This window comes from Lemur catta, chromosome 19, assembly GCF_020740605.2.
Source record: "Lemur catta isolate mLemCat1 chromosome 19, mLemCat1.pri, whole genome shotgun sequence".
NCBI classification, from domain to species: Eukaryota; Metazoa; Chordata; class Mammalia; order Primates; family Lemuridae; genus Lemur; species Lemur catta.
The window spans coordinates 13,227,182-13,244,756 of NC_059146.1; positions in this window are offsets into that span (position 1 = coordinate 13,227,182).

The window sequence follows — 17,575 nt, forward strand, 5'->3', positions numbered from 1 at the left end:
TTAAATAAATCCTCACTGGGTAAGTATAATATGATGAGAAATGTGATCTTAAATGGAGAAAAGATTATACAAATTTTTGTTTATACATCGCATTCTCCACCCATTACATTATGAAGCACATTAACCTTTTGTTAAAGGCTTAACCATCTATTAGTTCCTGGCCAACTATTCACATTGAATTCTGCCTTTGCTATCACAGAATTTACTCCTCCCCAACAATGAAGTATATCTGTATGTATCTAAAATAATGATTGACAATAATTAATAGTCTTAGGATGATCATTAAAAAGTATGTGAAATTAATATCCCTCAAACTTAGGCAACATAAAATTATCTTATTAACTATACAAATAATTTTTTAATAAGTGTCTTTATTTATTTAGCTGAACTTTATAATGATAGGAGTGGGTAGTTGTAGTGCTCTTTGCCATTTATTAAAAAGGTAGAAATCAGGATCAATAAATGTTTTAAAGTTGCACACCTTCATTATGCAATATCCTTGAGAAAGCAAATCACTCTTATGATTCTTTGTGCAACCATTACCGTTACTCATTCTTGACACTGGGAACCGGGGGACCAGGGAACATCCACACAGACAAACCTAACAAAAGCACTTCCTCTTTCAAGTTAACGTTATCCTGAAAAGCAACTAACCCAAAAGATCTGCAAACTTCTTACACATACATACGAGGGCTGTCTGGAAAGTAACCAGCCTTCGTTCATAATATAATTTTTCATATGATATGGCTGGATACTTTCCGGACAGCCCTCGTGTGCTATCCTTCTTTCTTCAACTTTTACAAGGGGGCACTATATTTTATCAACAAACTTTCTAGTATTTTGCTGGAAATAAATGATTTAAAAAAAAAACCCAAAGATAAGTCTTTTAACCATTTCTCAAAAATAAGACATAAACAGTGACAATAAAAGCTTTGAAAGTCCCGAGTAATCAACCCTTAGGATTCTGTCTCTCAGAAAGGACCCTCATAGAGCTCAGGGATATTTGAAGCCAGACCTACACTGACTAGCTTAACCCCAATATCACTGTTTCTTTTCCGTTTTTCACTCTGTCTGGTCTCTGAAAAGCATCGGCATATGGATTAATCTAAGTTAGTACTATTTTTATCAAGAGAACAGTAAATGGTGAAATTGCTTTGCTTTTCATTTAAGTGTAATTGACCATCTATAAATCAATAGTCATCAAGAAATTCATTTTAAATCACATATTTTGGAACATTTTCTAGTTGTACCTGTTTTGTAGTCCTCAGACCAGCATGAACAAAACACTTTTCCTAGAAATGATTAACTCCATGCAGTGCTGTACGTAAAGCCATTCTATATGCCCTATCCACTGTGCAACAGTGTCCCTCTGGAATGTGTGCTCGGAGTTTTAAGCTGGTGTGTTAAGGGTGGAAGGTACTCCTGTGGATGACTGTATATCCTGCACCTTTTATTCAGACAAATTTTGGTACACGTAGGCCAAAATAAATTAACATTTTCATCTCTACTAACTCATATGTCAGAAAAATAAATTCATAAGTTTGTTAGAAGAAGAGGGAAGAGGAGTCGTTTTATAATTGACCACTTTTTGCTTTTTTACCAAATAAAAAACAGCCTGGAACTGGCCCATTTTTAACATTTGTGAGGCCAGGACAAGAGGACAAATGGAAACCCTAGCCCACACTCCCACCCATACCCACTCACCACCAGAAGGGCCTCACGTAAATGTATTTGGACAAACCAAGCCTCAAGCTGAAGCTCTGTCCCCAACCTATCTTTCAAGCAAAAAGTCACCACTTGCCTGTCCTTCAAGCGAAGGGTGCATGTGCCGACAGCTGAGGTCTGCCCTTGGAAGGATGACCTGGGAGCAAAGCTTCACAGTGTCCCCCAACACTAGCGAGCAGAAACAAGCCATCTCTCTTCACTTTGTCTGGGTTCCTGATCCACAGCATCTTTGAGGATAATAATGTGGTTTTGTTTTACATCGCTATTTTTTGAGATAGTTTGTTACATAAAAGTAGACAACCTCGGCCAGGTGCGGTGGCTCACGCCTGTAATCCTAGCACTTTGGGAGGCTGAGGTGGGTGGATCGTTTCAGCTCAGGAGTTCGAGAACAACCTGAGCAAGAGCAAGACCCCGTCTCTACTAAAAATAGAAAGAAATGATCTGGACAGCTAAAATATATATAGAAAAAAATTAGCCGAGCATAGTGGTGCATGCCTGTAGTCCCAGCTACTCAGGAGGCTGAGGCAGGAGGATCGCTTGAGTCCAGGCGTTTGAGGTTGCTGTGAGCTAGGCTGACGCCAAGGCACTCACTCTAGCCCGGGCAACAAAGTGAGACTCTGTCTCAAAAAAAAAAAAAAAGTAGATAACCTAAAATACTATTGAATTGCTTTTGTGTGTGTATGTATTTTAGATATGTATGAATATATGTCAGATGAAAAATATCAAAATATTACAATAAGTAATAAAGATATTTATGATTTTATTATACAGCAAGTTGTATATCCACTCTTAATTGAATCACTTAGTATTTTGTTTAGTATTTTGACCAGATGTTATGAACCTTTCCTGACTTTTCCAGTGTAGGGTTCTATATTTGTTAAAATTATTACATATTTCTATGTGTGTATTTTTATTACTATTTGAAAAGCACTTTAGAATAATTTTGTGTATATCTAGGGGAAGAAGAAACTGAGATTCTTCAAACCCAAGCAGTTTGGATAGAACTAGTGTAGAGATTCTTTGCAACAAAACTTATTTTCAAAGCTCTAATGAAACATAAATAGAATAATCATTATTCTGTACAGAGATTACCTGGGTAATCCTAATCTTTGGGGATCTTTATATAAGACTTTAAATCTTCAACGCAACAATATCTGACTTAGATTTTTATACCTTTTGAGTGCTCATTATACTTTTTCCTAACTTCTTTTTAATCTCCATTTCCTGACTTTTTTCCTCACTTCCTATTTGCTACTGGCTACTGACAATAAATGTCCTTGAAGAAAAAGAACCTAAGTAAAGAAAGCACACTACCACAGTTCTACTCTTTTTTTCTCTGGTTTTTATAGTTAGAAAATTTCTTTACACCAAAATCTGCATGATGTGAGGTCTAATCAAACCAAACCTCACCTCTTCTTTTACCTCCATGCAAACCACCTGTTTGAACACCTGCAACATCTTCTTCCTGTGGAGACATTTTGACTTTTTTCCCAGACGGCACCCATACTTATGGAAGAATCACATTTGGTAATGTTTCATACATTGACTGACACACTAGAAAAAAATTTATTTCCTCTGGGGCCACAGTGTTTTGTTACAAAAATGAAATAAAAACTTTGAAAACAAAATGATCCTTTCTAATTTAATGAAAAAATTTGTTTTTCTTGTTTTCTGTGTTTTATTCAATAAAAAAGTAATATAGAAATTTGAAAATTGATAGTGTAAAGAGTACTGTGAAAACTTGAAAAGTAGTTCATAAAGGGTAAAATGTTTTTCTTGACTTGTCAGGCTGAAATCTAATTTAATCCACATTTTTCGAATTAAATTGTCAATATGAATTGTAACAATAACAACATCAACACGTAAGATTTGCATGAACCAACTGCAAGGTTTTGCCCAGGTTTTGCTTCACATGGCAGTTAATGTGTTAACACTCCTCTTATTGAAGGGAGTGATTTGGTGATTGTGGAGAATCGAACTCAGACTAGATGTGATTATTCCTATTGTGAGGAATAAGAAACTAGACACAAAAAAATGAAGTGAGTTGACAGTCAGTCACGTAGCTACTTAAGCAGTCCAATCCTAAGTATTTTTGCTCAATTCATGGTGCTAAGTTTTGTCACTCAGAATTTCTAACTTGACTGTGTATTTTACCTTAGGCTATCACATTCAGTTTAAAATTCCAAAAGTTAACTCATTAAATGTATCTGTAATCCTAGCATTTTGGGAGGCTGAGGTGGGAGGATCACTTCAGGGTAGGAGGTTCAGATCAGCCTAAGCAATACAGCAAGACACTGTCTCTACAAAATATATATTTAAAAATTAGCCAGGAGTGGTTGTGTGCACCTGTATTCCCAGCTATTTGGTAGGCAAAGGCACGAGGATCATTTGAGCTCAGAAGTTTGAGGTTGTAGTGAGCTATGAGAGTGTCACTGTACTGTAGCCCTGGCAACAGAGTGAGAGAGATCCTGTCTTAAAAAAATGCATTTTAAAAAAATGATAAGTGTTTTTTCTTAAGGATGGAAATTTATTTTCTAACTTATTGCTATAAGGTTTTCATGCATTGATTTTAAATTAAAAATTATCCGGAAAATGTGGTAAAGTCATTGGAATTATTTTTAACATGTAGTGGGATAAAAGGGGCAAGAATATAGTGATATTGTGGATGAAATGAAATTTAACAAGGAAAGGAAAAAGAATAAACTGGTTTTTTTTTTCATTTTATAATGTTTACAAAACATTAATGAACTGTATTCTGAGTTGTAAATAATTTTACTTGGTTTTTGGAGAACAGGACAAAATGAAAAATTCTGCATGAATTCAGTTTGAAAATTACTTATACTTCTTTAGTGACATTGAATCCTGTAAGATTATTTTCATCTGAGAAAAAGAATAACCAAATGATATTGGCTTTCATGACTGTTCTTTTTTCTCTAATAATCCATAAAACATAAAATTAGACTCTTGTTTATTTCCTTGGGTTTCACTTTAGACTTTACAGGATCTATAAAGCTGGCTTTTATAACATTGTTTTTGGCAACCATATCACACAGTACCTCATTATTATCAATGTCAGAATGTTCTCACTCTCTGGGAAATTTCATTGTATAAATGCTTTGAACTAAACACACCTGTGATAGCTGAATGGGGCAGAATCAACACAGCTACAAAATAAGGTGTTGCTTGCCTAAGGCAGGAGGAGTTTATAACCGCCTCCCAGTTCTAGGCAAGTCTGAGTTTGTCACCCTTTGCCTTTTCTTTTCTTTTCGTAATTTCTTTTTGTTGTTGCTCAATGTGTTTTTAAGTGCACCTTTATACTAATCATATTTAATTTTACATTCCATGGTGTGCGTGTGACATGGATTTTATAGAAACAACTGTGAGTCAATATTCTGTATATGCTTCTCTGATTAAGATCCGTTTTTTTCTAATTTTTTATTTTCGGTAAGAAATTTGGGGTTCTCACCTTTATTTTAAATTAAAAAAATTAAAAATACATTTCTGTTCATTAAACTCCAGAAAAAATTTACTGATGTAAGAAACTACATCAAAACTTTGATAATATATTATTTTCAAATGTATTTCTTCCTTCTTTATACTGATCAGAAGCTTGTGAATTGATACTCCTAGTCTTTCTCTTCTATGCAAAATCCACTTGCTCTATGTTTGTGTGTGTGTTTCCCATCATGTCATGCTCATTTTTAGACAATTGTCTCCTGCTTGCTTGTAGACAAAATTATGTTGCTTTCAGAGTTAACATTGCTTGTACCAGGCCAGTATCTACTGATAACAACGTATTGATTCTCTGAATATTCACTAATGAAATGAGTAACATTTATTGAGACCCACTATGCGTGAATCACAGTTCTAAGAGTCTGACATGTTTACTAACTTTCCTCATTACACTCCCATAAGTAGGTACTATAGTTGTGCTTATTTTTACAGGGAAGGAAACTGAGACAAAGGTTAAGTTACCCGACCTATATCACCCTGACATGAAATGCCAAAGACCACAATCTTATTAACAACAACTCTAATGTACCACTTCATTATATAATTTCAAAATATACTAATGCTAGCAATTACTATTTCTTATGTGCTTTTTATGTACTGTATATGAGATTTTGCACATGACATACTATTAATATTTTATTTTATTCCATTATATTAATAATGCTATGAAATAGTTTCAGCAATCTGGGAATAGAATCAGACCTGCTAACTAACTGGTCAAGGTCATGGGCCTAGCTATTGAAAGCATCCAGATGCTAATCTGGGATTTTTTTTTTATTGAAAGAAGAAGCTTATTTTACTTTTGTACCTTGTTTTTCCACCTGTTGTTAGTTTTATATTTGTGTGTGTGTGTGTGTGTGTGTATTTGATAACAGAGAAAATTTTTGAATGGTTTAACAAAATAATATATTTCAGCTTCAAATATAGGATTGAATCTAATATCAAATTGCTTTGAGAGGAACCATGTACCTTAGAGAAGAATTTAGATGAAAATTTTCTAGTGTAACAAAAAAACAAAATGATTTAGGGCCCTAGGCAAGTCACATAAGTATTAATATAAAGCAAGCAAGAGAGAGTAGTGGGGCTTGTGTTGAACTGAAAGCTAAATGCCAACAGCTAAAGATATCCAAATTCTTAAAAAAGAAAAGATCAAACAAACAAAAACTGCAGCATAATGACAATGCTGAAAACTCTGCTGGCCAAAAAAATACTTCAAAAGCCAAAATCCAGCATGAAATTCTCATTTGCCACTCCATTGCAAAAATTTGATATTACAATATTTCAAATTTGATATTATAATATTTCAAAAATTTGATATTATAATAGGGATTAAAAACAAATAGAAGAAAGACTTTTTATATATTCTGTGCATAAAGTCCTCAAAGTAGAGAGGAACATCAATGTGTTTAAAATAACTTCATATTTCATTTTAACTTTGCTTGCCATTTTACAAGTCATAAAGATGGTGTTCCAAACTGCTAACTATGTAAATTGTTAAGGGAAAAATATAGATTATACCCATCTTCTGCCTCAGTAACATAGGGGTAAAGATAGAATCATATACATAATACGAAAACATTTTTTCTGTTTCATTTCACCTACTCTGCAATAATTTCATTTGTCCTTAAATTTGTTAAGGATTTTCTCTGGTAATCATCAGGGTATGTCTCAGGTGTGCACTCCTCTGTGTATATGTTATACTTCAACAACAACAACAACAAAAGTAAAACTTCACTGACCATAGAAAATTCAGATATTAGGGTAGAACTTTTGTGTCTTTATTATACCTGGACCACTGGGATGCTTTGAAAAGACTTTACCATATCTATTTATCTTATTATCTATTCTTATCTCTTTCTGGTTTACTTTTTTTTTCCCCCATTTTTGCTGTGTTGCAAATACCCAGCATTCTCCAAGCCGAAGACCACAAAATATGGCAATAAGAACAATTCAGGTAAAATAATGGGAGAGTATATTTTACAAATCCTAATCTATTCAGAAACTTACCTTTCATACAATGGAAGGAATAATTATCCAGGAAATAAGAAAAATGTCCTCAATGAAACCCAATCTATACTAATTGTTAAAACTAACGAATAGTTTACACATTGAGCAAACTCCTGAGAAAGTTACCCATTCCTTTTATATTTGAGACACAGTGTATATTTGGCTAAAGGCTCAGAGTTGATTCACTGAACTTCCCCCTTTCATTAAAAGTACATTAAACCATTGGTTTTATTTGTCCATTTTGTTTATTTATTGCATTTCTAAACCTGAATACAATCAGTACAAAAGGGCTGCCTTGCTAGCTGTTAAATCTGTCTATCTCTCTATGTAGCAGTTATTTGAAAAACAAGAGTAGCTCATCTTCATTACTTGAAATTTGCAATAGATAATACAGCCATTGAGTATCTTCTGGTGTATATATAAAATGCATAATCTGGGACCTCCTCTCAGCTTTCTGAATGAGAACCTCGAGGGAGAAACCACAAGAATATTTCTTTCTTTACATATGCTTTTAATATGCACAGCAATTTTGGTACTCCTGCTAATAGGTCTAGAGGAAGGAAGGACATCCAAGCTGTGAGAAAATATTTTGTTCTCTCTTCTCCTTTTCTTTCCATATTCAAAGTTGCATGAGAAGTTTTCCCATAAGATTTATGACAGCTTGTTTTCTTCCTCCCCGAATAGAAGAGAACAGGACAGAGTACAGTGAGTGCCCATCTTGTGAAAAGGCTGAATTACAAAACTATCTTATTAATCATTCATTGGGACTCTGTGCGTTTTACCAGAGACATTCCTTTCTAATTAGTAAGTTTTAAACTCAATAGTTGAAACTCAAATTACCCTAGATGAATTTGAACTATGCTATTGCCATCACTATTTAAGATTATAAACAAGCACCAAATATGACGTGGTATATAGAGGAAAAGCATTCACAATTTGTGAAATCTAGTCTTCACAGGTTCTCAGGCAGTGCCCCTGCAAAGGTAGGGACATATGTGTGAATGCACATAATACCCAAATGCTAAATTTAACAATGTAGATTTCCCCACATAATAAAATTCCCACTGAGAAATTCCAATCCACCTATGTGACTGTATCATATGTTCCTTTATATTTTTTTCAAAGGCTGGATTATCACAATTTGTATTTCATTTGCAGAATTATTCAAATCTATACAGCTTTCCTGTACTTTTCTTTTGAATAATGATCATTGACTTTCATTGAAAATATTTAGTACTGGACAGTAATGTCTTACATGGGAATACTTGACATAGATGGAAAATTTAACTTGGTAGCAAACAACGAAATAACAATGGTAAAGTAATGAAGACAGACCTCTTCATCTTGCAGTAACTTAAAAGACATTTGCACATTTTGAAGTCAGGTAACACTGTGGGACAGGAAATCTGATACCTTAAAGCCATTTAGATAAATAAAATTTTAAGATTTTAACCATGATTTCCTTTATGACAGCTAATATTGAAAGAGCACATTGAAGTATGCTAAGCATTGTTCTAATTGTTTTATGTATTATTCAATTTCGTCTTTGCAAGAACTACTCATTGTCTACGTTTTCCAGATAAGGAATTGAGCACAGAGAAGTTGTTACTTGCTCAAGGTTCCATGGTTAGGTAGCGTCAGAGATCGGATTCCAAAAAGGCTCTAATTACTCAAGACTCTGTGCTCTTATCTTCTGCTCTATGCTGCTTGAGCTTCAGGGTCACCTGCAATCTCCCCCTGATGTAGCCCCCTTTCCATGCAAAAAAAACAATATTCCGAGTTATTAACAAGTGAGGCAAAAGCTGTGAATTTTCATGTTCCAATTTCTGCAAAGATATTCAAGTCCTTAAGTTTTGAGAGTGGAAAATTAATATAGCCACAAAAGCAGACATAAGATGTCAAAATATAAGTCATTTAAAAGTCTTAATGGCACATACAAACAGCCACCAAATAGTCATCAATAAGTCTACTGTAGCAAAATATAATAAATTATATTGTATTCATTACATAGCAGCTAAAAAAGATTATTTGCTGCTGAAAATAATGTCTCAATCAATAACGCAGAAATTTTACACATAAATAACAGTTCTAGTGATCATAAATAATAAATGAGAGATTTGTGTGGATGCTTACTAAAATCAACCTATTCATGGGTCTGCCAATTCCATCAGCCTCTCTCTTTTTCCTTCTGTCCTTTCTCAGTTATCTGAAGATCTCCATGTGAATAATTGTTTTCTCATAAATTTTTACTATCAAACATTTGGAAAATATTATACTACCTAGTTTTCTGTGTATGAAAAGAATCACAAGATATGGAGAGGTGTGCTTTGCTGATTAATGGTAAAATGAGGCATAGTACCCAACCCTTAAAAGCTTCAAAGAATGTAATTTTTATCAGATAGAACAGGGGGTGAGTGGGAAAGGGGAGTGAAGGACTCTTGGAAATGAATAAGTTAGGAACAAAACATATTGGAATACATGACACTTCCCTTTGAGTGTCTGAATCTGAGTGACTATGTTGTGATGAAAAGCTTTTTTAAGTTATGCTTTGGCTTATTGGAAAACAGCACTTGAGTTGATTAGTGAGACTATCCCTGTCCTTATATCATGACACTTCAGTTAGAGAAAAACATTAGAGTGAGTTTATTGTAAGTGTCTTTGTTTGGAAATTATACTGATGATTGTTGAGTAGGAGAAATAATGATAAATGCATTGCTTTAGAAAAATTGATTTGGTGACAGTTTTTTGAATGATTTAAAAGGACATCAAGTACTTCTGAATTCTAGCAGGAGTGCTACTTTGTAGTGTCAAGCATGAATTGACGACTGAGTGAATCAGGGTGGTAACATTTGAATCATAGAACAAAGAATGTATAAGAGGAACAAACTATTAAAAAGGTAAAGGAAAATCTAATACTTTTATATCCACACTTGGTGCATAGAAAAATACCTGGAGAATAATTAAAACTTACCAATTTTTTTGTTGAATAAAGTCCAATTACAGATATTTATCTCCATAAAGAAAAACTAGGGAAAGTAAAAATTATTTTGTCTTCCTAGTGAAGGCAATTGGTGTAGCCTATCTTTTACATAGACTAAAGGCTAGTTCAGAGGTATTTTTTCCTATCATACACTAGCAGAAGTCTGTATGTATTCAGACCACATTAACTTACTATTAATAAATAGTATAAAGCAAATAGATCGATGATTTGGCTGAGTTTACTTTCTTGTTGACAAGAGTGTTTGAGAAACCTGGAGCTAGGTCACAATATCCCTAGGTATTTAAGATTAACTCCTATAAAATGTTTCTGAGAAACATAAACACAGTTTTCATACCCTGAAATTATTTATAATACATATTATAATAAATCTGTAGAAGCAACTATCTCAATAATTATAAGTGTATCACTTCTAGTGATTGGAGTTTGCCACTAGATCAATCCTTTGTTGGGGTTGGAAAGGAGAGAAGTTACAGGCTTAAGGAGCTATTCCAGATTGCCACCAGAGATTCACCTGTAAAATCAAAATACTATAACCCACAGCTATCTCAGTTATGGCTCTGGGGGGGTCTATAATGGGTCATATGCCCCACTCCCAGCATAGAACAAGTCAGGGCCCAGGGCACTCTAACCCAGCTTCAGTGTGGGAACTGTAGGTTGGCATGTAATTTGGCACATGCACTAAGATCTGTAGGCAAAAGATCTTGCTGCATATGAAGATATAAATAACTTCATGTAAGGCAAAGCTGGAGTTGAGAAACAAATGTTCCAGGGTAACATCTATCAAAGAGACCAAGCAGATATACATAAGCGTGGGATAGTAAGTAGAAGGGACAGTGGGTCAGGAGGGCAGAGTGAAGATTCAGCCTAAAGAGTCTCCCTTGGGCACCAGATGAGTCAATTTTCAGCACGGGCTATCATGTTATCTGGCATATTGAAGGTGCTCTTAAGGGATCCAAATCTGTTCAGACATATGATGAAGTAATTTTAGTTCCCAAATCATGATTCTCAGGAGCTTAGAAGGGTTTGTTGGGATGGGGAAGACTCTCCATAGGGAGCACATCCCAGCCTTCAGGGCTGGCTCTCAGAGTGCAGCTCCAGTTCCCAGGGAAGAACCCTACAGGGACTAATGTAGCTCTTTGTTCTTTAGAGACTGGGAAATGAGCTATGGTATAGAAATAACACTTCCAAAATCTGAACCACATGATCTGGGGCATGAACCTTGTTATGCAAATAGAGATACTTCAAGAAGATGAGCTATGACTCAGGGAACAACTTGAAACCCAGTAGATAGCAGTGGAGCAAAGTGTCCTGGGTCAAATATTTAGCAAAATGACATTGGGGCAGAGCTAATAAATATAGTGTCAGTGTGTAAACAGCATTTCTTGGACCATGGTAGTGGGGAGGGAAACTTAATTCAAAGTCAAAATATGTGAGAGATAAAGTAGGGTAAGTCATTTCTTCTTTGTCAGTACTAGCCTAAACAAATAGCAGAAATAGCCTACAAAAAGGTAACAATGGACCTTAGCTTTAGGGAATTTGGAACTTCAGAGTCAAAGGAAAAACACTGGGACCCAGTTAATGATGCTGAAAAATTAAAGTTTGAAAAGGACGTTTTTCTTTTTTATAAATCCATTTGATTGCCCAAGTCAAGTCTTAACTGCTCTCTTTTTTAATAAACTACAGGTCATCTGTCCTTTCTTCAGATTTGCAACTTAGGCACTTTAAATCTTTGTGTGGAATTGAAGTGCAATTCCAGACATTTGCTTTCTAGAAATGGCATCAGATTTTTCATTATGGGTCACTGTGAAGTGATTCTTCCAGTCACCAGCAATCCCTAAAAATAAACAAGAAAAGTATGAAAGAATTAAGTATTGCCATGTAAAGGAAAAGCTAATATATACCAACGAAAAAGGTAGAAGTCCTAAAGAAAGACTTTCCTTGTATGTGAATACATTAAAATGTCATTTTTTAAAATTCAGTAATTATTCCCAACTGGAAAAGTGGCATATAATTAAACAAAGTCCAATTTTTAAAGACGTATTCTGAGAAGGGCTAATTTTTTTTTTTTTTTTTTTTTGTCTAAACTCATTTGTCTCTAATGGTCCTAGGTCATAGTGTTATCACTATGGATCAATAGTCAAAGCATATTTTATTTGATGAATTATTTTTGGAAGTTATACAAACAACTGGTCATGAGCATAACCAAATTGTGAAATGGGAAGCTGGTAAGTATCATTTCCCAGAATTTATAAACAAAGATCCTATGATACTCACAGGATACTTGTTTTCCACGAATTCACTAAACTTGTACTTTATTTGGAATTTAGGTGAGAAGAATAACATTAAAATTAAACATATACTATCCCTAAGCCATCTTTTTAACAGTAATACTTTTGGATATAAATTTACATTTAATCTCTCATACGTGGGTGATTATAAATATTTACTTGAAAAATGAATAAATGTTTAATGTATCACCAATATTCTTGAAGGAAATTATTTACTTTTACTATTTTATGAAACATAAATATACCCTGTTGAATTACAACATATATTAATCCATGATGGTTTGATGAAAATTGCAAATCCTTTAAATGAAAACATTCCCTTAGACAAAGATGTTTCCCTGGTTATCACACTTTGTTCTACATTCACCGATGGAAATAGCTCTTTGGAATATATCTGAGGGATCAACACAAACATATTTGGGGTAGTGTATCTGTAAGGATGTTATTTAAAACAGAGGAGAACACAGATTTAAGCAATAATGGAGTTATATATAAAGCATTCCAATGATCTTCTGATCTACACATAAATTTTACAACATAAACTCTCCAAACAGAAAGAAAATGACAGGCCGGGCGCGGTGGCTCACGCCTGTGATCCTAGCTCTGGGAGGCCGAGGCGGGTGGATCGCTCGAGGTCAGGAGTTCGAGACCAGCCTGAGCAAGAGTGAGACCCTGTCTCTACTAAAAATAGAAAGAAATTATCTGGCCAACTAAAAATATATATACAAAAAAATTAGCCGGGCATGGTGGCTCATGCCTGTAGTCCCAGCTACTCGGGAGGCTGAGGCAGTAGGATCGCTTAAGCCCAGGAGTCTGAGGTTGCTGTGAGCTAGGCTGACGCCACGGCACTCACTCTAGCCCGGGCAACAGAGTGAGACTCTGTCTCAAAAAAAAAAAAAAAAAAAAAAAAAAAAGAAAATGACAAGAGAAAGAAGGACTCTTCAGGAAGGAAACAGAACAAGTGAATAGGTAAAAATGGAAGTAAACATAGTAGATTATCCTTCACCTGAGGAGATTCTTTATTCATGTTTTACAAAAGTTCCAACATCATCTGATGAGGTACTCAATTTATATACAGGAATCATTTAGGCCACTATACTTAAGACATGAATACGGTAAAGGGACTCAAGTTGAAATAAGATATCTACACTTCACTTAAAGTGGTAAAATGTTGACACTCATCGTCTGTGATAAATTATGAATATTTATGGTGATACTTTGGATAGTCACTAAGAAAACTATATGAAGAAATATACTCAAAATATTATAAATAAATCAAAATGGAACTCTAAAACAAGTTTAGGTAAATGAAAAGAATAGAAGAACAAAGAACAAGAGGAATGAGAAACAGAGGGAACAAATAAAAAACTAAAATTGAATATGGTACATATAAGTCCTAAAATGTCAATAATTACTTTAAATGTAAATAATATAAACACATGAGTTTAAAGGCAGTTTGAAGCTCTGACTCGGGTAGGGGTGGGGGGGCAAGGGCAATATATTCTCTTCTTTCTCAATAAAGGGAAGTTTTTTTGGTTAGGCAAGACAACGATGCCTACTACTACTATGTATCTATATAGACATAAAATTTTGGTGAATGTGTGTATTCTTCTCCTTCTTTGGTACTTTTTACTATCCTCTTTTCTCATAACATCTCAACCTCAAAAACTCATATACCATAAACATCCAAAGTTTCCATCGTTCCCTGCACTATTCACATTTTTTTTGTTGTTGTTACCAAATTTTCTCTCAGGAATTTTGAAAGCATTATAGTGCCTCAGACATAGAAGTTCTTAATATAGATCCTGTGTATCCTCTGGGAGTTGTAACTTCTGTTTTGTTGAAAATTTATTTGCTTTCCAAAGGAAAGTATACCATGAATTGCTGAGTTAAGCTATGGTTTTGATTTATTAGGCCTCATGTTATAATCTTTAGCAGCTATCTAACAAGGGAATGTAAGTAGAGCACAAATACCAGTGCCAGTTGCTTGTCAAAGCCATATATGCACAGATGTTAGTTACCCTTCTCTGACACTGCCTGAAAATGAAGACTGTGGCTGGGCCTAGAGAGAAGCAGAACATATGGCTTTGTAGTTATTAGAGCTCCCTTAATATAAAACTATTCCTTTTCTTTTCCCAGTTTTGCTCCAGCTAAACACTAATGGAGTCTGGTCTCATGGGCACAGTTTTGGGAGTGTGTTGCTTGTAACAAAAACCATCACAATTCATCAGTAAGTTCCACAAGATGAAGCCAGTGTTGTTTCAAATTTCATTTTTTAAATTCTATGGGGTTCTTGCTTTTTAATTTTTTTGTTATGATATGCATGAATCTTTTATTTGGGGCCATTGTGAAGTAACTTTGGCAGTGACCAAAGGAAGGGAAAAATGAAAACACAGAAACAGGATTTTTTAGCGTGGCAAATAAAATGTTTAGATGATCTCTCCACAACAAAATAGAATTTATTATATCAATGCAAACAATGCAGAGCTAATGAAATCAGAGAAACCCTACAATGAAACCTGACTTTCCCTAACAAGGTTCTGAGGTGATAATCATAATACACTTTAGAATTTATAACCATAAGCCTGTGGGCATGTGAGTCTATGATTAAATATGTGCTGCTTACATAGGACTGCAAATTGGAACCCAGATATTAAAGTTGTAATAACATTCCTCTACGCTGGTAGTGGTCATTGATGCCTAATAGAAGGAAATGTAGATATTCTTTGAAAAAAACTGTCTTAAATATGAGTCCCTTAAGATTCCAACATATAAAGTTCACACAATTATTACTTCATGATAAAATTATATAGCTCAGGAGGAAATAATCTACTACAAAATAGAGATTGCAGAAACAAACATAATGAATACAAACTTTCCAAACTGTCAGATATTGCATATATAAGATATAGAATTTATTAATTATGTATAAAATATTTAAGAAATAAGATATTAATGAAAATTAAGCTATCAAAATGACTCTGCAGCTGTAAGAAAAAAACTAAAATTTTTAAAATTACAAACAATTGAAATAAAAGTCCAGTAGATAGTGCTATGTTCTGAATGTTTGTATCGCCTCAAAATTCATGTTGAAATTCTTTTTTTTTTTACTTGGATGAGTTCTTTTTATTTTCCCCTTCAATTTGGTTATGTTATTCATTTGAAATACAGTTAGATACATTTGTTTTTGTTTGTATTCTATTATAGGATTTCCCATCATCCTTGCTGATTTTTACATTTTATTTCTTTGTTTATATAAAACAGAAACATGATCCCAAAGTAGAAATTATACCATGAGAAAAATTTCCTCTCATGCCCCCCAACCCTTCCTCTCATTCCCACCCATATTCTTTAGATAACCAATTTTGTTAGTTCTTGGATTATCTTTTCTGCTTGTCCTTTTACAAAAATAAGCAAAGCTGTCTCCAGGAAATGCATCTCACCCACAAAGAGGCTTTAAGACTCAAGGTCAAGTGTTGGAAAACAAACTTTCAGGCAAATGGAAGCCAAAAGAGAGCAGGGGTAGCAATTCTGATTTCAGACAACATAAATTTTAAAATAGCAAAAGTAAAGAAAAAGATGGTCACTATATAATGGTGAAAGGAAAAATCCAACAAGAAGACGTAACAATTCTTAATATCTATTCACCCAACATAGGAGCACCCAGATATATAAAGCAAGCCCTGTATGAACGAAATAGCATGATAAACACTGATGCCATAGTAGCGGGGGATTTCAACACCCCACTGTCTGAACTGGACAGATTCTCCAAACAAAAAATAAGCAAAGAAATAATGAACTTAAACAGAGCTCTAGAACAAATGGGTCTAACAGACATCTACAGAACATATGTTGAAATTCTAACCCTCAGGGAAGATATTTGAAGGTGAGGCCTTTATGAGGTAATTAGGTTGTAAGGGCAAAGTCCTCATGAGTGGGATTAGTGCCTTAATAAAGAGTCCGGAGAGCCCGGGCGCCGTGGCTCACACCTGTAATCCTAGCATTCTGGGAGGCCGAGGTGGGTGGATCATTTGAGCTCAGGAGTTCGAGACCACCCTGAGCAAGAGCCAGACGTCGTCTCTACTAATTTAGAAAGAAATTATATGGACAACTAAAAATATATACAGAAAAAATTAGCCAGGCATGATGGCACATGCCTGTAGTCCCAGCTACTTGGGAGACTGAGGCAGGAGGATCACCTGAGCCCAGGAGTTTGAGGTTGATGTGAGCTAGGCTGACGTCACAGCACTCACTCTAGCCCGGGTAACAGAGTGAGACTCTGTCTCAAAAAACAAATAATAACAAAATTTAAAAAAAAAAGAGTCCAGAGAGAAACTACTCACTCCTTCTACCACGTGAGCACACAGCTAAAAGGCTGTATGAGCCAGAATCTGGGCCCTCATTAGATACCAACAATGTCTGCACCTTGATCCCAGACTTTCCAGCCTACAGAACTGTGAGAAATAAAATTCTATTGTTTATAAGCCACTGAATTTATAGTATGTTGTTATAGCAGCTTGAGTGGACTACGACAGGTGGGTAAGTAATAAAACAGTAAAATTGTACAGCACTAAGAAGGGGATGGGTATATTCACACCTAATGGGTGCGGTGCACATCGTCTGGGGGATGGACATGCTTGAAGCTCTGACTCAGGCAGGGAAAGGTAATATATGTAACCTAAACATGTGTACCCTGTAATATGCTGAAATGATAAAAAAACGAATGCATCAAGAAAGAACATTTAAAAAAAGAGTAACAGATGTGGAATAAGATAAAATAAGAAATTCTAACGTGTAACTGAAGTTCTGAGAGGAAAGAATAAAAAGGATTATGGAGATAAAATATTTAAAGAAATTGTGAATGAGAATTTTCCAAAAATGAGGAAATCTGTGACTTCTAAGGCTCAAGATGTACAACATCAAACAAATGGTATACATAAAAAAAAAAATCCACATGCAGGCACATGCTGTGAAACTGCAAACCGCAAAAATGAAAAAAAAAAAAATCTTGAAAGGAAGAGGAAGATGAACTGTAAAGGGT